This window comes from Toxorhynchites rutilus, chromosome 2 (genome assembly GCF_029784135.1).
Source record: "Toxorhynchites rutilus septentrionalis strain SRP chromosome 2, ASM2978413v1, whole genome shotgun sequence".
NCBI lineage: Eukaryota > Metazoa > Arthropoda > Insecta > Diptera > Culicidae > Toxorhynchites > Toxorhynchites rutilus.
Genome location: NC_073745.1, coordinates 306887685 through 306909045, shown reverse-complemented (window position 1 = coordinate 306909045; position 21361 = coordinate 306887685). Strand labels below are relative to the sequence as shown.

Below are 21361 nucleotides of genomic sequence, written 5' to 3'. Positions count from 1 at the left end.
AATCGGCAAATTTACATACCGGAGCACCTTTCACTCAAGAATTCTAAAAACGCTTCTCCACAGTTCACACTGAGTCGTGACTAATTGCAATGGCACTTCTAATTACGAACGAGAGATTCTCCATACATTCACCGCAACCCTCAGGTAAGACGAGTTTTTAAATTCGTCCCAAATAAGCAACTGGAAAAACTATTAACAGCCTTCAATCCAGCGAATGCAAACAACCGTTTCGCATTGGAACTAGCTTGCTGTTGCGTCCAAAGCCGGCAGCTGGCAGCTCAATAACAACAATCACTTGATTTAGCACTCCATCGGGTACAAACTTAGCCACTTGAAGCGCACATTTTTGCCCCTTCATCATTAGTAGACGACGTTAGGAAGGTGAGTGAAGCGCACGACGAATGACGCGAGCAAAACAGAACGTGAGTAAGTAGGGAACCCCGACACAGGCTGTGTTACGGTGCGTCAATGAATGGAATGTGGGGAACGTGGCTTGCAATGTCTCTAGTGGTCTTTGAGCTGTTCAAAAAGTTTGGAATATTTTTATATTAAAAAATATATAGGCGAAAATATACAAGCATCATACTTGAGCGCAGCTTTCCTCATTTTCGATTTTTTGGAGCCAATTATGATCAAACTAAAGCGTAAGATGTTAATAATTATTCCAAATGATCGGATGATTCGATTTTTGTTTGTCATGCTCGGCCTATATCGGTGGCGTATCAATGCGTGCGCGTGTTTGAATGCGGATGCTGGTTGTTTTAATGTGAACTGTGTGTAAAAGACGTTTTTAGAGATAAGTGGTCTGTAGCAATAAAATTAGTGACACTGATATGGCAGATATTTATGGATCTATTTATTGCCCCCCGTGTAGAAGCGGTGAAGATTTTTTCGAGACAGGTTGTTACAGTAAATGCAAATAATTACTAACTACTGGATATAACTATACCGTACCATCTACACCCAACATTGATTTTTAGCTCATATTTTGTCATCCCGATTTATGACATTAAATGAGACATAACATAACAGAAAATGTCAGGACTCACAGATACAGCAATATAAGATTAATAGGAGCGAGCAAAGTGTGTGCTCCCGTGGCCGAGTGGTTAGCGTCATAACTAACATGCCGGGTGTTCGGGTTCGATTCCCGTTCTGGTCGGGGGAATTTTTCGTCAAAGAAATTTCCTCCGACTTGCACTGTGATCACGCGTATTCTAGAGCTTACCACTCAGAATGCATTCAAGGCGTGTTATTTGGCATAGAAATCTCAACTAAGTACTAATAAAAATGACGCAAGTAATACTACGTTGAGACGGCGAAGTTCCTCTAGGAACGTTAGAGCCATTGAAGAAGAAGAAGAAGGAGCGAGCGAAACAAAAACCAAAAAAGCTTTCCGCATACTTTGCCACATACACGGCCCAGACCGAGATAGATATTGTTCTCCTTCACGCGCTCCTTTTTTACACTTAGAAAACACATTTGATAGAGAGTCCACAAACACAGTCGTCGATGTTATTCCTCAGTATGTCATATATGAACAGTCTCTGCAAGAAACTACGTCGGCTTGACAAAATTAAGACGATAGATTGTCGGAATTTGTTCACTGGAATTGCCGCTATGCATTCCTGACAAAATTCTTCCAGTGCGCGTAAGGTTCGGATTGTCGTCAAGATGTGCTTATTGTACCTTACTTCCCTGTTTGAAAGCAGTCCAAGTCCCTAATAGAGTTTTATCTCACAAGCGGTGATTCATTCATCGAATACTCCAACGTGACCGTTGTTTGACTTTGGCTGAAGGTACAATTGTCATGCTGAAAGTGATTTCTGTGATTTTCTAAAAAAAATCTGTCACTTTTGACTTAGCAGAAAACAGTCACATATCATTATTTCGCATCAACATTACAGGGGAAGCTCTGTTTGAAAAGGTATCCGAGTTCGCTACCGGTCGATCAAAAATAACAACGCCTCGACGATTCAGGGAGCGATTTCCACAGTTTCCGTATGAAATATAGAAATAATTTTCCATACGGTATGTGATGAATGATAAAAGCTACGCACAGAGGTGCCGACCTTCTAGTTTTTTTTCTGGATATTACCATTTTTCTTTAAAGTATGCCAACTAAACAGCCAAGAGCAAAAAAATCTCCCGCTTTTTTAATTTTTTTACAGTTTTATCAAGCTGTTTCATTTTTCAGTGATTTTCGAGTGTTCTATTCCCTTGATTCCGTAAAATGAGTTTGCCATAGCTTGGCCCTGTGTGCATTATATTCATGTAAACACAGAGCGAATCTAACAGCTGTGTAAGGACATTTACATTACGGACGGTCCCAGTCCCTTACCGCTCACATTACGGTCTGCTGCATCGTTAATTGGTGCTATTTATAACACAACAATGGAAGCCTCATATCAACAGTTCTGCTGTGTATGTTCCAACTGTGAAAAATGTAAACAATAGGAATATTCTCAGGCCGAAAAAAGGTGACATGTGAATCAATAGAATAGGAATACTCTTTCGCCTAAATTGCTACTGTGTAATAGATAAAAATGTGTAGCGATAAAATAGGAATTCCAAAAATGCCTACTGTGTAAAGTACAACAAAATTATCGTGAGATGAAAATGTGCCTAATAAAATAAACAGATGGGATAAAAAAAACACAGTAGGGTTGTGTCCGAGACACGACCGCATAGTTGACGTTGGATTCCGTTAGGATATCTGTTGATTTTGATATGTTTGATGAATTACATCGTTGAACTCTTTAATAATGATTTGGTGGTCCTGAAAAGGGCCGTTTTGTTTTATTGTTGGGTATTGTTTGTTCACCCCACCAGTGTTTACCGAGTGATGATGACAGAAGGATGGTTAACAGTCGTTGGGTGGTGCGTATCAGATAAAACATACCGAGATGGAACGAGATATGATGAAAACCTCTGTGATTCTAGACGAGATGCCTCCTGTATTATGTATGGATGAAATAAAGAAAAAACTCACGAATGTAGTATAAGACAATTTCCAATACCGAACACATTTATCAATTTTTCTCATCGGTAAAAACATGTTACTTTAAAATAGAGAAAACATATTTGAAATGGAAAAGATGATTTTCTTTTATATTTTTCACTTTCTGAGTGTTGATTCAACCCGATGAAAATTCTAATTGGACTAACAACACCTAATACTATATGTAGAGCATATGAGAAATCACTTTTTCTAATATTTCTTCACTTTTCCAATTTTTCGCGCCGTATAAACTTTCCTTGGGTAAATGAACACAACAAAACAGACAGCTTAAATCGAATGACCCGTTCTCGAGCGAGACAACACGTTGGTTTTCATTAATGAAAATTGAAATAAATCGTTTCATATATCAAGTCATTTTTAACACAACTGCTTCCATATACAATTTTACACTTACACTTGTGCCAAATTTTCCACAATACACGATCGGTCATTGATATGAAATTTCACGAAGCAGCCAACATTAAAGTGCCAAATTTAAATTTTATTTGCAAGAATTAATCGTATCACTCACCTTACTTGTAATATAAAAATGCCCCCGACTTGCATATATTTGCAATGCCGATTTCTCCCCGGAAGCTTGGTTTTGATGTCTCTGTTAGGGAGCACTTTTCGGTGGAAAAAAATCTCCCCCTACCTTTATGTATTTGCAATGCCGATTTCCCCCAGGTTTTGATGTTTCTGTTAGGGAACACATTTCGGTAGGAACAAAAGTTCCCCTTAATTTTAAGTATTTTCAATGCCGATTTTCCCTAGGAAGCTTGGTTTTGATGTCTCTGTTAGGGACCCGCCGCATGTGTCGTCAATTCCGACCAATCAGAAGTGGGTATCAGCGTTAGGATAGGGGTTGAGATTGTTCAATTGTTCGATAGTTAGTTCATGAAATATATTATTTTCTTCAATATAAAAAATTGTTATGGAGTGCCGAAATCGATTGACGCAAAAATTTCACCAATCCATCATGAAATTACTGAGCAATAAGCGTTTGAAATTGGACAGTTTTCATGATGTGCTCGATTTTCTATTTTCAATTTGTACCCCAATATGTTCCCGAAAGACGTAATCCTTCGTCAAAATACTCGTATCTCAGCTATAGTTCCTTACGAAACAGAAAGTTTACCGAAATTCAAACATTTTCAAAATTGAAACCCTTGAAAATGCTACAATTGTCAGCCACGCGGTAAGTGTTGTCAAAGGTATATTGAAACGTTACGAACCGCTCCGAATTTATTTTGGTTGTTCAAGTAGCTAAGATCCACGCAAGATCTATGACGGTTAAAATAACCCTTTGACGATTTTTTATTTAACCTACTTGTTTTATACTTTAAGTATGGTGAGCAATATTAACCCTTTCGTCGCCCCGTCACCCAGATATGGATGAAGATGTTATTCCAAAATCATCAGATAGCTTAACGGAATCCTACATCAACTATGCGGTCGTGTCTCGAACACAATCATCCTGTGACTTTTTGCAAAAAAAAACGAGACGTTCGCAACGTTTTACTGTCAATTGCACACATTTTGTACAGATCTGATAATACTGAATATTCTTCCTTCTAGCGCTTACGCTAAAATGCGAGATAACAGCAGAATACATCTCAGATCAAGCTGGTTGCATGAATAAATTTCTCTATTATCATGAAACTGTCTCTAACTTTGGTGCAGACAGTGACCATTGGAAAGTTTTCAGATTTTCTATCTGTATTTTTGCATCGCTTGTATGTTTTCTTAGTAAGAGTTTTTATTAATATTAACGCGAGCCATTCAAGTGTCATTACGAGCAAAAACATCAGTAGGCTATGGTTATAATCTTTACGTAGGAACAGATGTGTTAAAATGAATTTTTTGAAGAAATAAGTCATTCTGCAATAAAAAGTTACGCATCTGAATCTAATGATCAACTTTAGTAGAATTTCAAACATTGTTTATGGTGCGTTTTCATTTCAATGAAATGTGGGCACACAATATCATGTAATATTGTTTGAAAATCATCATGATTTGTTTCTACAATTTCATTAATGGTGTCAACTAACCCAAAACTTTGTCTGTTAAATGAAGCGATTAGAAGACCATGCCGATCGAGCCCTGCATTCCCCAGGAGAGAAGCAAAACAAACCAACAAATAACTCCCATAAACAGCAGACACAACAATAATATACACAGTCGAACACACAGGTGAATCCCATGTGCATAAATTTCCAACACATTGGGTTTTCCTCAGCTGATTCTATCATCAGCAAACCACTGAACATGTTTAAAGTTGATAACTCACATTATTTTGGTAGTTCCCACGCGCGACCACCTCAGGTGCTTGGTGTTTGTATCTGCCGGAATCAGTTATATTCAACTGTCACTTTCTTAGCACTCATTAAATTTTCCGCTTCTCTTATCATTGAAGCCAAATTCTTCACCAGATATCGAATGTAGCACTCAACACCGATGATAATCTTCACTCATTAACGGGTGTTCGAAGTAACAGCACTGTGAGACAGACAACCGTCAATACATCATTGTAACCGTATTAATCATATAACCGAGCGGAAATTCTCGTTCAATCCGCTAATCAGCCGTGAACTTTTTTGTTATCAACGCCGGAGGTTTACTATCGGCATCAATATCCACACCACCTATTCTCGCTCTCCCTCCGGAATGGGACGAATCAAAAAAACATTGACACACCTCAACAATGCTTGGTAACAACAACAATAATGCGCTTCCGCATTTAAATTTGCCAATCAAAAAGCCCGCTTGTAATTGGACACTGCGAAGTGGGGTTGCGAAAATTACGTGCAGCTCGAACGATGGTTGAAACGCTAATAGCGATTCGTTCTGCTCGCCGTTAGGAATTATGTCACTCTACGTGTAGACGCACAAAGGATGCTGCTGCTGCCGCCAGGGGAACCGACCGCGCGAGACCAACGCTACCCACGTACAAAACACAAAACACGTCCTGGCCCAAGCGAGTTGCACGAGCGAGTGCTTAGATCCCGGTCTTATCACGGAAGGGTTGCCATCAAACAGCTCGTGCTGCCCGAGCACGAGGCATCATCCGAGTTCTGCCGAGAGATGCTCTCACCAGATTGAGACGAAACGCGAGGGCTGTTTGTTTTTTTCGCGCCAAGGCAGGAAAAGGGGGGAAATCGCGTTAATTTCGGTTACCAAAAACAAAGCGCGGATCACACAACTTTGACGTTAATGTTTAAAGGACTCCTGAATGATACCACACGAATTACACGAGTGTCACATCGCGTCGAACAGCCTAAATGTACGCAATGAATAACAGCTTTAGTTGTGCAACAAAAACAAGTCGTGCCAATTTTACACTATTTGACAAACGAAATCGCAATGTGTATACTCACTGTAAACTATGCCAATCACATGGGGCTGGAATGGCCTCAGAATGTACGGATCATGCGCACAAAGCAGCATCCCTCATGGTCGCAAGCTCGAAGCCCGAGGCGCCACAAAAGTCTCTCTTCCTGGATCTCCTTTCGGGTGACATTCTTTTGCCACAAACAACAACACACTCGGCTGCCGCGACACTTATCCTGTGCTTTGGGAAGCGTTGTCGTCCACCAACCCGGATTCCATAAAGTCACGTGCTTCCTTAAAATAAACGGACCCCGCTCTCCGCTGCTCCATTTCCCCGGCCCGTGCATTTTCTCACCCATCGAAGGTTTCCATTCACGGATATAACGTTGGAGAGTTTTCATTTCTATTTTCAATCTCTGGCCTCTCGCAGGATTTAGCGAATTAAAATGATATCGCGCTAGAGCTCCTAGAATGGCGTGAGTGTAGTGGCGTACTATCTTCGAATCGTTTCAAATGCTGAAATTAAATTTCCAATTTGAATATGTTGATTCGCAGTTATGCCTCAGTCTCCGAAATGGGGATGGACTCGCTGTAACTTTTGAAAACTTTCTCTTCGGTTTAGATCGTTCGTATTCGTATTTGTATTTGATTCGTATAATGTCTCGGGCGCCAAACACGAAGATCTGATCTTTTCTTACTCAAATTTTACGAATTCGTGCTATAAGACGAAAATTTATCCATTTCTAGATTATTGACAGTCAGCTCGCGCAGTCCGAAGCCGCTGGACGCAAAGTTGTTCGTGTCCGTTATTGTGTTGGAACAATACCGTTATCGGTTTCGCTGAAGTGATTGTGTCGCTCTAACGGTGTTTTCTTTATTGCGAGAGTGAAGTGATAAGTAATCACAACCAGCGGGAGGGAGAAGTCCTCCACTGCGGGCGCTGTGAGCGTGTGCCGTTCCTCGTCATCGTATTGTGGTGCGATACACCATTGCTGTTGTGCCAAGCGATCATCACGTGGTTCGATTGGAGCACCGTTACAAATCATCCGCACCGTGCGCTTCAAGTATTTTAGTTTATATATATATTAGGTTAAGGATTTTAAAAAAAAAAAAAGAAAAAGTATAATTGTATATCTGCCATAATGGCAGAGTGCGATCCTCTTGATATGGACATTGAATCTGATGTTTCCTCCTCACTAACTACTGGGAAGTCGCTTAAACGCGTTCCCCCCTCAGACGATGTCTTTTTAGAGGAAGAGTTAATCAACCTCAACAAGCCCCCTTCAAGAAAATTGGCAAACTTTTCCACTTCGCCCCCTCAATCTCCCGCTCCCGCTTCCGATTATCTCCCGAACTTGCCTCCCAGCCCAACTGTTCCCGCTCCCGCTCAACAATCGACCTCGTCCTCCCCCGCAGTTGTCCCCTCTCCGCGTGTCAAGGTCTATCCAGAAGATGCATCTGGATCTGGCCCATGGGTTGTTTTCTTCCGGCCAAAACCCAACGGGAAATCGCTCAACGTCATTCAGATCATGAAAGATCTGACAAAAAATTATTCCTCCGTGGTCGAAATTAGAAAGGTTCGACCGAACAAACTGCGTGTTGTCGTGGCTGATCGGAAGCAAGCTAACGAGATTGTTGTCGACAATAGGTTCGTACTAGAATATCGCGTCTATGTGCCCTGCCATAACGTAGAAATTTCGGGGGTGATCACAGAAACGGGTCTGACGAGCGCATTAATAAAAGAGGGAGATGGCAGATTTAAAAAGCTCCCTTTGACGAAAGTTAAAATTTTGGACTGCCATCAATTAGGAAAAGTGTCCCAGGAAGAGGGAAAAACAAAATTCACGCCGTCCGACTCGTTTCGAGTAACTTTTGCTGGTTCCGCCCTCCCTGACTACGTTATGGTGGACAAATTGAGGCTTCCGCTGCGTCTCTTCGTGCCAAAGCCCATGACTTGCAACAAATGCAAGTCAGTTGGTCACACAGCAGACTACTGCGCCAACAAGGAGCGCTGTGCCACTTGCGGAGAGCAACATGTGGGCAAATCCTGCAGTGCGACTGAGCATAAGTGTCCATATTGCGGGGGGACCCCACATGAGCTCTCAGCTTGTGAAAATTACAAGAGTCGCTGGGAGAAACAGAAGCGCTCTTTAAAGGAACGCTCGAAACGCACTTTTGCGGAAATTTTAAAGGGCGCTTCTCCACAGGCCCAACAACAACAACATCCAATCTCCTCACACAATATCTTTTCCACGTTGCCAGTTGACGAAATGGAAGCGGACACAGCTCACGGGGGTACACCGTTTATTTCCCAAGGGAATCCCCGGCGCAAAAATGTGACCACTCCCAAAATTCAATCACAAGTCCCTCCGGTGATATCCCCTGTTAGCTTGCCTAAAAAAACGAGTGCAGCGGACAAGCAAAATCAGGTTCCTCCTGGCTTCCGTGGGAATAGTTCACCTTCGAACGACCCAGCACTCGAGGGGACATCAAAAACCCCAACTGTCCCTATTTTTCCGTCCAGCTCAACTTCCCAATCGGGATTTATAAAGTTGTCTGACCTTTTGGATCAAATCTTCAAGTGTTTTAACGTTTCCGACTCCATCAGAACCATTGTCATTTCAATGCTTCCAGTATTAAAGACAATTTTGCAACAATTGATGCAAACATGGCCTCTCCTTGCAATGATTATCTCTCTTGATGTCTAATTCAAATAGAGAGGTCGGAGATATCACTGTTTTACAGTGGAATTGTCGTAGTCTTATCCCTAAATTGGATACATTCAAATTTTTAATTCATAAGTTCAATTGTGATGTTTTTGCTCTGTCCGAAACTTGGCTTTCTTCGCGAGATGATCTCTCTTTCCATGATTTCAATATTGTACGCTTGGACCGTGATGACAGATACGGAGGGGTGCTATTGGGGATCAATAAGGGCCACTCATTTTTTCGAATTGACCTTCCACCTATTGGAGGGATTGAAGCTGTTGCTTGTCATGCAAACATCAGAGGCAAAGACCTCTGTATTGTCAGCTTGTATTGGCCTCCGAGAGCTGCGGTTAGCCGCAAGCAACTTGTTGACATGTGCTCACTCCTTCCTGAGCCACGATTGATCTTGGGAGACTTCAACTCTCACGGAACTGCCTGGGGGGAACAGTACGACGACAATCGTTCATTGTTGATATATGACCTTTGTAACAGCTTCAATATGACCGTTTTGAACACTGGGGAAACAACACGTGTACCTAAACCTCCTGCTAACCCAAGTGCTCTTGACCTCTCGCTTTGCTCGAATTCACTATCGTTAGATTGCAAGTGGGATGTAATCCAGGACCCCAACGGTAGTGATCACTTGCCAATCAAAATTTCCATCACCATTGGGTCGAATTCTTCTGAATCTATAAACATGGCATATGACCTCACAAGACACATTGACTGGAAAAAATATGCGGACGCGATTACTCTAGCCATCAATTCCAGAGATGGTTTACCTCCATTGGAGGAGTATAACTTCCTTTCTCGTTTGATCTATGACAGCGCAGTTCGCGCTCAAACGAAACCCAATCCAGGTTCCACCATTTTCCGAAGGCCTCCCAATCTATGGTGGGATAGCCAATGTTCCAAGCTTTATGTAGAAAAATCGAATGCATTTAAAGCTTTTCGGAAACGTGGTACTCCTGAAAATTTTCAAACGTATTTAGCCCTTGAGAATCAGTTCAAAAATTTGATCAAAGGGAAAAAACGTGCTTATTGGCGAAATTTCGTGGGAGGTTTGTCACGAGAAACGTCAATGAAAAAATTATGGAAAGTGGCTCGAAACATGAGAAATCGCTCTTCATCCAATGAAAGCGAGGAATATTCACATCGATGGATCTTTAATTTTGCACGAAAGGTTTGTCCTGATTCAGCTCCTGTGCAAAAATTTGTTCGAGATATACCACAAGATAGGTGCGATCTTGATTCCGAGTTTTCGATGGTAGAATTCTCTCTTGCTCTCCTTTCATGTAACAATTCTGCTCCGGGATCGGATAGAATTAAGTTCAACTTGCTGAAAAATCTCCCTGATGTGGCGAAACATCGCTTGTTGAACTTATTCAATCGGTTTCTGGAGCATAATATTGTTCCAGATGATTGGAGACAAGTACGAGTTATAGCTATTCAAAAACCCGGAAAACCCGCGTCCGACTTCAATTCGTACCGCCCAATAGCAATGCTGTCTTGTATACGGAAATTGTTGGAGAAAATGATCTTGTTTCGCCTTGATCGATGGGTTGAAACAAATGGCTTACTCTCAGATACACAATACGGGTTCCGCAGGGGCAAGGGGACGAATGATTGTCTTGCGTTGCTTTCTTCAGAAATTCAATTGGCTTACGCCGAAAAAAAACAAATGGCTTCAGTATTCTTGGACATAAAGGGGGCCTTTGATTCTGTTTCAATAGAGGTCCTGTCAGACAAATTACACTCTCGGGGTCTGCCGCCTCTATTGAATAATATGTTATATAACTTGCTTTGTGAGAAACATTTGAATTTTTCTCACGGGGATTCGACAGTAAGTCGGGTCTCCTACATGGGACTCCCCCAGGGCTCATGTTTAAGCCCCCTTTTGTACAACTTCTATGTAAGCGACATCGACAATTGCCTTACACAAAATTGCAACCTAAGACAACTTGCAGATGATGGAGTGGTGTCTGTCGTAGGATCAAACGAATCCGAACTGCAAGGACCCTTACAAGATACTTTGAACAATTTTTCAACCTGGGCCATTGGGCTAGGGATCGAATTCTCCACGGAGAAAACAGAGATGGTGGTTTTTTCTAGGAAGCATAGACCAGCAAAACCAAAGCTTCAACTTTTGGGTAAACCGATCACTCATGCTATGTCATTCAAGTATCTTGGGGTCTGGTTCGACTCCAAATGTACTTGGGGGGCCCATATTAGGTATCTGAGTAAAAAATGCCAACAAAGAATAAACTTTCTCCGTACAATTACCGGCACCTGGTGGGGAGCCCATCCCGAAGATCTTCTAATGTTGTATCGAACAACTATTCTCTCAGTGATGGAGTATGGCAGTTTCTGTTTTCAATCAGCTGCCAAAACACACCTCATTAAACTCGAGCGAATTCAGTATCTTTGTCTCCGTATTGCGTTGGGATGTATGCCCTCAACGCATACCATGAGTCTCGAGGTTTTGGCAGGCGTACTCCCACTAAAAGATCGCTTCAATTTATTATCTCTTCGGTTCTTCATTCGGTGTAAGGTTATGAACCCATTGGTGATCGGAAATTTTGAGCAGCTGATCGAGCTAAATTTTCATTCTGGATTCATGAGCTCATATCATGAATTCGTCTCCATGCAGGTTGATCCTTCTTCGTATATTCCCAACCGTGTTTGTTTTCCTGACTACATCAATTCCTCTGTGCATTTTGATCTGTCCATGATGCAGGATATCCATGGAATTCCAGATTATCATCGATCGGGGATCGTTCCTACGATTTTCGAAGCAAAGTATGGGCGTGTCAATTGTGATAATATGTACTTTACTGATGGGTCCTCTATGAATGAGTCCACAGGATTTGGAGTGTTCAACAAATTTTTTAGCACCTCACACAGTCTTCAGTATCCTTGCTCAGTGTATATTGCTGAATTGGCAGCAATACACTGGGCGCTGGACAGCGTCGCCTCACGACCTATTGAACACTATCACATTGTAACGGATAGTCTTAGCTCTGTCGAAGCTATCCGTTCAGTGAGGCCGGAAAAGCACTCGCCGTACTTCCTTGAGAGAATACGAGAAATTTTGAGTGCTTTATCCAGACGCTGTTATGTCATTACCTTTGTCTGGGTCCCTTCACATTGCTCAATTCCGGGTAATGAGAGGGCTGACTCATTAGCAAAGGTAGGTGCAATTGAAGGCGAAATTTATCAGCGTCAAATCGCCTTCAATGAATTTTATTCTTTAGTTCGTAAAAATACCATCGTTAACTGGCAACGCAAATGGAACGAAGATGAATTGGGCCGGTGGCTCCACTCAATTATCCCTAAGGTTAGCCTCAATCCGTGGTTCAAAAGTCTGGAATTGAGTCGGGACTTTATTCGCACCTTCTCCCGACTCATGTCCAATCACTGTTCGTTAGACGCGCTGCTTTTTCGTTTTAATCTTGCCGACAGCAATCTCTGCGGTTGTGGCCATGGTTACCACGATATCGAACACGTTGTTTGGTCGTGCGAGTTGTATCTTGTCGCCAGATCGAATTTAGAAAACTCCCTTCGGGCTGGAGGAAAGCAGTCCAATGTGCCGGTGAGAGATGTGTTGGCTCGGTTAGACCTTGATTACATGTCCCAAATATATGTTTTCCTTAAAGCTATCGATCTTCGAGTGTGATTGTTTATACATCCTTTTCCCCTCCTTTTCGTCCTTCGCGAGCTATCGGTTCCCTTCCTACTAACATTAGAATAAGTTAAATTGTAAATACATATTAGATGTAAGGATAGTTTTAAGAATTGAGTGTGAAGTGTCAGTGTGAATGAGAATGTGAATGTGAATGTGAGTGCGAGTGTAAACACACATCTCCTTACATCCCATCCTTTTCCTAATGAAAATGTGTCACCCTTCTAAACTCGAGTCGACCGCGAGTAATCGGTTTCCTATTTAATTAACCATAGAATTAAGGAAACAACATGTTGATATATGCTAGTTGAAATATAGTTAAGAGTTTGGCTCCATTAAACTTATGTAACTGAGCCTGTAAAAATAAACGGATTAATAAAAAAAAAAAATAGATTATTGAGATTATTATATCTGCTATCTTATCTACTGTACTGGACAAAATAATTCATGCGCTTAAGGGGAAGGTGGAAGGAAACTACAAATGGCTGCCATGATGGCGCTCACTTCTTTCATCTCCCGCCTTCACCCCTCGCCCGATATTCAATAATTTTGGCGGAACAGAGTGTAGAAAATGATTGTTTTCGCACACTTCCCATCAAGTAATATCAACCAAAATCTAATCGATTACTCACAAGATACTAAATTTTCATCTGCTGTCGCACTGTATAATGAAAAACGTCGGAAAAGCATCGTTATTTTTTCGACACTGATGCCAGACAACATCATCGAAACTGATTTAAAAAACCGCTCAATATAATGTTATTCCAGAGTCACAGCGTTTCATGTCATGAAAATTAATAAAATAAAATTGTGTTGATATCAATACAATTATTTGGGGTCTCCGTAGCCACATTGGTTGCACGTTCGCTTAGTAAGCGTCGATCGTGAGTTCAAAACTCAGGGCCCTCATTGACCATCTTTGTGTTGTTACAGAATAGCTACGTCCACGCAACAATCATCAGCGATGGAGATCGATCCACGATCGAAATAAGATCGATTCATCCATACAACTGCTCTGCTCTGCTAGAAGGAAGGAAGGTATTGTATTATAGAGACTTTAAACTTTTGCAGTTCATTCGTCTCTAGCCTTGAGAAAGGCCCTTTGAAAACTCTACTCTATTCTACTCCAGCGCTACCACCTCCGCCCTCTTGCCTTGAAAAAGGCACTCGATCCCTCGCCGTCCAGCCCGTCCAGCAACGATGTTGTCCAGTCGGTGTCCACACAAAGAATGAGCCTCTGCAAGACACATCGGGCTGCTGTTCTATAAATAACTCAACAATGATCAATCAACTGTCTCCGCTGTCCGGTGGTCCAACTGGATAATGGAAGTACAGAAAGAATACTCTCACGCCTAAATGGCTACTGTGTGAATGTACCATATGTAATGGTATAGAAGGAATACTGGCGAATGGCAACTGTGTAATGTGCTATAATTATAGATATGATAACCATGTTACATGAACACGATTAAAATTCGGCTCTGTTACAGCTAAAATGCTAATGAGCCTTAAATAAATAAATGGGATAAAAAAAAATAATACAATTATTATTTTTACGTTTAATGGGTCTATAATGTAAGTTTTAGCAACTTTAACATTGGTTGAGAAAATTGTATTGCAGAGCTCGTAACAACTATTACATTCATTCAAAATTCCACGGCCAACGAGGAGAGGCGTTAAAGCTCTTCAACGAGAATATGTGAGAAAAATAAGATCAACGAAGGAAAATATTAAGGAATTATCAACTGTAATCACCTGTTAGGTGGTCTGCTCTGGTCTCCTTAAACACTTTGGTTTTTTTAAATTTACTGATTACAATAAGTTTAAATTTGTGACTTTCTGTGGTATTGCTACAATGTAATATCGCAATTCTTTCCTTGCTTTTTATGCCCGGAACAATCTCTCAATGGCTAAAGTATAAGTGGAAATACACTTCTAAAAGAGCCCCAATTCGCATGTGTTATAAATTTGCTTATGTTACGCTCGCGTATAATCAGAATTTTTCTTCATATGCAAATACACCTTCTATATATATTTGTTATATATAGCTGTTATGCCCTACAAATGAAACACAAATTTCTGCATTACTAGAGAATAAATCAAGCAAATAAAACCAAATTAGGCATATGGAGGTTTCAGGGTGCAATAAATGTTCCTATGGTGGTTAGACACTCCACCTCCATTGCACTCATGAACTTGCGCTTAGTGAGAGAATATGTGAATGTTTGAAAGTATTGATAACAAAAAACAAATTTTGGGCGAGACGAAGTTTGCCGGGTCAGCTAGTATTTTATTACATTGGTGTTTTTTTTCTTTATTCCATCCATACATGAAGCGGCCCTTACACGATCAGTAGCATCGACATTATCAATAATGGCAATACTAGCAAGACACACTCCATTCGGCATCATCATTATTCTTCAACCCTACACGATCATTTTAATTGCTTCGAGGAATGCAGCAACTCGTAAGAGAAATATACACATTTTCGAAATGAAAACTATCAATGAAAATCAATTTTATTGTATCAAATAAACATCCACATCAATAATTTGACAGGTTTTCTGCAAACAATGAAAAAATCTAGAACGAAAGTTGTTCCTAATAATGGTTTCTAATTATGATTTCAACAATTTGATCTGTTAATATAATGTCTTTCGGTAATGGATGAAGAAGATTCAAAACAATATGGAATGAGCATTCGAAAACCATTTTGAAATTCTTTTCATTGATCTATTCACAATTTAAAACTGCATTTTTCAATAGTAATCTCAATAGCTTATGCTTGATTCATTACCATTTATTACCTTCGTAGATGTCGACACCGTATCTCACCCGTATGCTTCACCCACTCATTTGGGCAAAAGATGTCGACACTGCACCGTCGCTATCGCGAATTACCATTTTAAGCTTCGTGCTCCATCGTTGTGAAGCGAAAATAATAACGGGTTTTCAGGTAGAAGAAACAAACTTTTGAAAACAAAAACTATAAATGAAAAACTTTTTTTTTCGCATCAAATATGTTGCTCTACGTAATAGAGCAACAGGTTTTCTATATATGGTGAAAAAATCTTGAACTAAAACTAATTCTGGTGATAATTTTATTTTATACTAATGAGTTTTAGTAGGGATTTCAGAAAAATTATAGAAAATTGATCAAGTAAGGTTCAATGCTACGTGTTTTATGCATTCAAGTAACAGCAAATAATAACTTAAGTAATTATGGAGCGAGATCAGAAAATTCGGATTTGCATCATTATTGTCCTTCATATCAATTTTGTCAACCTTACACGATCATTGTTATTGTCATTCTGATGAAGTAATGTCATTATTATTTATCGTGTAAGGGACCCTTAAGACATGAGGCATCTCGTCTAGGGTCACAGAGAGCGGTTTTCATCATGTTTCATTCCACTTCGGCATCTTCTATCTGATACGCACCATCCAACGAATGTTTACCATGATTTCATTTCTGTCATGATCACTGTCATCATCACTCGGTGAACACTGGTGGAGTGAACAAACAATACCCAACAGCCAAACAAAACTCCTCTTTCCCGGTTCACCAAATCCTTATCAAAGAGTTTAAGGATATTATTTTCAAACATATCCAAAATTAACAGATAGTCTAATGGAATCCTACGTCAACTTTGCGCTCATGTCTCGGACACAACCCAGCTGTGACTTTTTTGTTGTTGGAAACTCCTGTGTTCTTTACTGTTTTAACCAAGAACGGATTATTGATGGGGCACAAATCGGAGGATTGTGGAAGCCATTCCAGCATTTTAATTCAGTATGACTTGAAAAATGCAATTGTTTTCTTTGAACGACGTTTTAGTCGGATGTGTAATATCGGGGACATAACCGGAGAGACGTAAGACTACATCAAGGACTGTCAATTCAAATAAAACTTATCGAATATTCAAGTAGTTTATCTATACCTGTTAGCAAAATTACATCTCAAACGCTCCCAAACATAATTCCCAAAAAAAAATCAAAAATTATAACGGGTCTTTCATTAGGAACTTGTGAACTTTTTGACGTAGAACTACGCCTTTCATTTCTACCCTGGGGTGTAGATTCATAGTAGATTCATAGCGAGAGCGTTTCGTCGGAGCAACAAGTTTTTGAGCGTTAATACCTTCTAACCAACTGAAAGAAATGGTATGATAACCACTTCGTTTGAAATATAAAATGTTTACGCGTTATATGCTTGTTACTAACAGATACAAAAACATGTTTCAATAGCATCAAAAGAAGCTCGCTCGGAAATCCACTCAGTTGTGATTGCGCAGCGGTTGATGTACGATCGTTGGAATATGTGTGTTTCCCTAACACACACTTCGAAACCAATTATAATCGTACAGTGATTGGAGCATGTTATCGCTGTTGTGGCGAAGCTAACTTCGTTCCTCACGAAAGCGCTGATGAACGGTGTCAACAAGAGCCCGTTTGTGCACAAAAACGGCATCGGTGCGTTGGTTTCGTTAAAGGTTCCCCCTGAGGCCAAAAGAGAATCCATCGGAAGAAGGCTACCAAGAAAGCACCAGCATCGAAAAGGCTTGAGGCATTGACGACAACCACCACACACACACACACACACACACACACACACACACACACACACACACACACACATGCAAAACTCTTTTCGTTTGGTGGTCATCGAATCAGTATTGATTGCCGGCGGACGTCGAACGTCGAGGAGAAGAAACCCGAAAGATGACATCTTTCCGGACAAATAATTTTCCAATTCTGCTTAGAACTTTAAATTACGTTAAAACGAAATCGTTTATTTTGCTTTCTATTGACGTGGGACTACGTCTAACCGGAGTATATGGGGGGTAAAATGAAAACCTAAACACAGAGCATGCAGGAAAAAATGAAAGATTCCGAATGCTTATAACTCGAACATTTCTTACTGGATCGGAAAGTTGTTTGCATCAATTGATAGGAAATGTTTCTACGCTTCTATCGCAATTAATAAAATGTTATTTTTCACTAGATAAACAATTGAATAACTGTAAAATGTTAAGCGTTATCTAAACGCCCTAACTGCCTCATTTTGATTGACCCGATCTACGGTTTCCCTAACACAGCCATCAAAATAAGCAGCATTGGGGAAATCGGCATTGCAAATACATGAAAGTATGGGAACTTTTGCTCTCACCGAAATGTGTTCCCTAACACAGACCTCAAAACCAAGCAGCGTTGGAGAGATCGGCATTGCAAATACATTAAAGTCGGGAGCTTTTTTGTTCCGACTGAAATGTGTTTCCCTAACATAGACTTCAAATCTATGGAGCGTGGGAAAATAGTCTCAGCAAATAAATGCAAACTGCGAGTACTTTTATACTCGCTTGCCTCTGTGCAAACTAGAATATGTTTCCTTAACACGGTCTTCCGAGAAGTACGTACACTTCAGAGATGCAAACTTCAGAAGGAAACGTAAAATGAAATAATCGTTTTATAATTCTTCTGTTCACATATTTTGTCCTAGGTATCATACCAAACATAAAAGGACTGTCATTAAATTTACTTGTAACGAAGAACATAATATATCACAATGCATAAATTGACCTTATATGAAATTAAACAATCTTTTTACTCATAAAGCGAATATATTGAATTCAATTGAATTTGAGAATTGTTTCATTCAATCAAATATTTAATCAATACAAAGAAATAATAAGGTAGTCCCGCGTCAACCTTGCGGTTATATCATAGATATAACCCACCCATTTTTTAAAGTAGAAAATCGCGAGCAAACACATTTTGTTTTGTAATTTTTGTTTGAGGATTAGTAACAGGCAGTGTATTGTGTATTAAGTATAGGCCATACTTAAGAAAGCGGAGAATAAATTTTGCACCAATTTTGCGCGACTGCTTCTTTTGCAGAATATTTTGCCTTCACTACGTACAAGTTGTTCGACGACGTTGTACACAAAGCGAACAACAATCTTTGACGAAAATGCAAACTTTTGGGTTCGGAAATCAAAAGGCTATACGTTTTTGATAGCAACCTTTATTCTGGATACGCTTCAAAAATTCGTTGCCTTATACCTCTCTCAGATTCCTATCGTGTAAGTAGTTTAAGGTTAGGTAAGTAATTACAGGGGGGTGCTCCCTTGGCCGAGTGGTTAGCGTCATAACTAACATGCCAGATGTTCGGGTTCGATTCCCGTTCTGGTCGGGGGAATTTTTCGTCAAAGAAATTTCTTCCGACTTACACTGTGAATCACGCGTATTCTAGAGCTTGCCACTCAGAATGCATTCAAGGTGTGTTATCTGGCATAGAAATCTCAACTAAGTACTAATAAAAATGACGCAAGTAATACTACGTTGAGACGGCGAAGTTCCTCTAGGAACGTTAGTGCCATTGAAGAAGAAGAAGAAGAAGTAATTACAATTCATTGGTTTTTCATTATATATCTTCATACTTGTACTAATTTTCTATTTATCTCATTTCAGCTTCTTCCAGAATTCTCCAGCGGACCAGCACTTCGAACTTCGATAGAATTTCTATTCGCGGAGTTTTTCTTTAACACGTGACAAATTTTTACTTCAGCTAAATTAAAACGATCTGCTTCGTTTGAACGCCAATCACGAAAAGAAAGAATGGAAGTGGTTTATGGCTTTTGCTATGTGAAACTACTTTGATGTTATGACAATTTCTATGCCCTTCAGTAACGTCGATGAGCAGGGTGGCCAGATATTTTGTCCTGCGTTGACAACCTTGTTTTGCTAGTCATGTCTCATGTCTCACCCGCATATTAATCATGACAGATAAAACTTCAAGCATATAACAATATTTATAGATTTTTGTGATTTCAATCATTTGTTGTTGGTGTCTTGAATTATAGAGACTTAAAACCACATCAATTCATTCGACTCTATCGACAGTTTGCTAGTAAGGCGTATAACTCGTAGCCATTTTATCTTGCGCATCATATCACTTCGTTCAGTCGACAAAAAGGTTTTGAGGCTAAAGACCTTTTGCCTCCAACGTAACGCTCTTGTTTTCGAATTCATTCATCACAATTGATTCACAATTGATTCAGATTCAACATCAAACAAATGATCACTAAACCAACGATAGTATTACGTAAACCTTGCGGTAGTACCACATATATAACCCACTTCCTATCTTGAAAAGATAAGCTACTGTGAAAAAAAACGAATTTTTAAATTTTACAGGTTGGGTTCCCCCTTAGGTCCGCTTTACACGGTCAACTTTATTGACAATATGATGACATTTGAGAGCATAATGACAGCTGAACATGGCCGACAACGCAGAAATCCGGATTTTATGATTTTCGGGCATCAATATCGTGACATTTATGATGTTGACGTTTTTCCTCACGGACTTCCAGACTGAGTTGCCAGATTTGCAAACGGAAATTTAATTCTTGTTAGTCTTTATTGCGATTTCAATTAAAATTTATAAACTTTTGAAATTGTAGGAATCATAAATAAAGCATTACATGTCTGTCGAATTAAATGTAAATTACTGTACTTTAAATAGCAAAATACGGTACTTTTCACGATACAAATCAAAACCTCAAAGTAAACTGACAATGTGATGGTGAGAGAGTGAATGAAAATTAACAACATCTTAGAAATTTTTTAACGTTGAACTCGGTCATTCTTTGCGCTAGCGAATGCACTTTAGCCTAAGTTGTGTGTTTTTTCATACTCCGCTATAAAATTTGGAGAATGAGAAGATCTGGGAAAATTACAGATGAAAAAACATAATGTGTTAATTCAAGCTACCGTAGAATTCCGATTATCCGCGGAATAGTCAGGCAAACTCACGCCGAATAACGAAAATCGCGGATGACCCATTAAATGACTAAAAAAGAGATGCAAACACGAAAAAAAGATGTTTCAACATAAAAACTATGTTTTATTAATACAGAAATAATTAAACTATCCATCTGTAACGTCGTGTATACCCGTGGCTAAATAATGTAAAAGTCATAACCACAACAAAAGAGCGTGTGCCTACCATTTACTAACAAATTCCGGAAAGGCCTATTGATTTACTATGGAACTCGCAGTCGCGAATTATCCAAAGGGAGGATCACCCGCTCGCTGATAATTGGGGTTCTACTGTCATAGTCTTATTTATGGAATAAAAACATTTGCTTGCAGATAATATAACTTGCATATATTTTCACAAATTAAAATAATCTGGCATCTCTGAAACTGAAAAAAAAACAGTCTGTATTTGTGAAGCGAGTATTATGATGTGTTTTTGAGAAGGAAAAACGCATTTTAAAGTGAAAATCATGAATGAAAATCAACTGTTCTGTATGAATAGAATATTCTATGTTGTATAATAACACATTTTTTGCGAGTAGTAAAAAAAATATGAATATAAATAAATTTCTAATTAGAATTATAATGATTATAATTATTATAATGATGAATATAGAAAATATTATGAAAATTCTTTGAATAATAAGTAAAAAAGGACCAAGACTACTTTTTTCGAGCATTAAAATACTACCAAATATTTATTTTCATTCAAATTTTCACAATTTAGAACTGCCTTCATATGTTCTTATCTGAGTTGGGGTCCTTTGCTCCATTTTTGTTTAGTTCAATTCACGCCCCATTGCAGTAGACGTGTTAAAA

At 39.6% G+C, this 21361-nt stretch overlaps 1 protein-coding gene across 1 annotated transcript in view; it reads right to left on the bottom strand.

Moving 5' to 3' along the window:
- LOC129765163 (feline leukemia virus subgroup C receptor-related protein 2) overlaps positions 1-6332 on the bottom strand; it is a 127821-nt gene extending 121489 nt beyond the window's left edge. Inside the window, exon 1 of the mRNA XM_055765064.1 lies at positions 5292-6332. The gene's annotated coding sequence lies outside the window, so the exon portion shown is untranslated. The remainder of the gene's footprint in view (positions 1-5291) is intronic.
- Positions 6333-21361: the final 15029 nt, after the last annotated feature.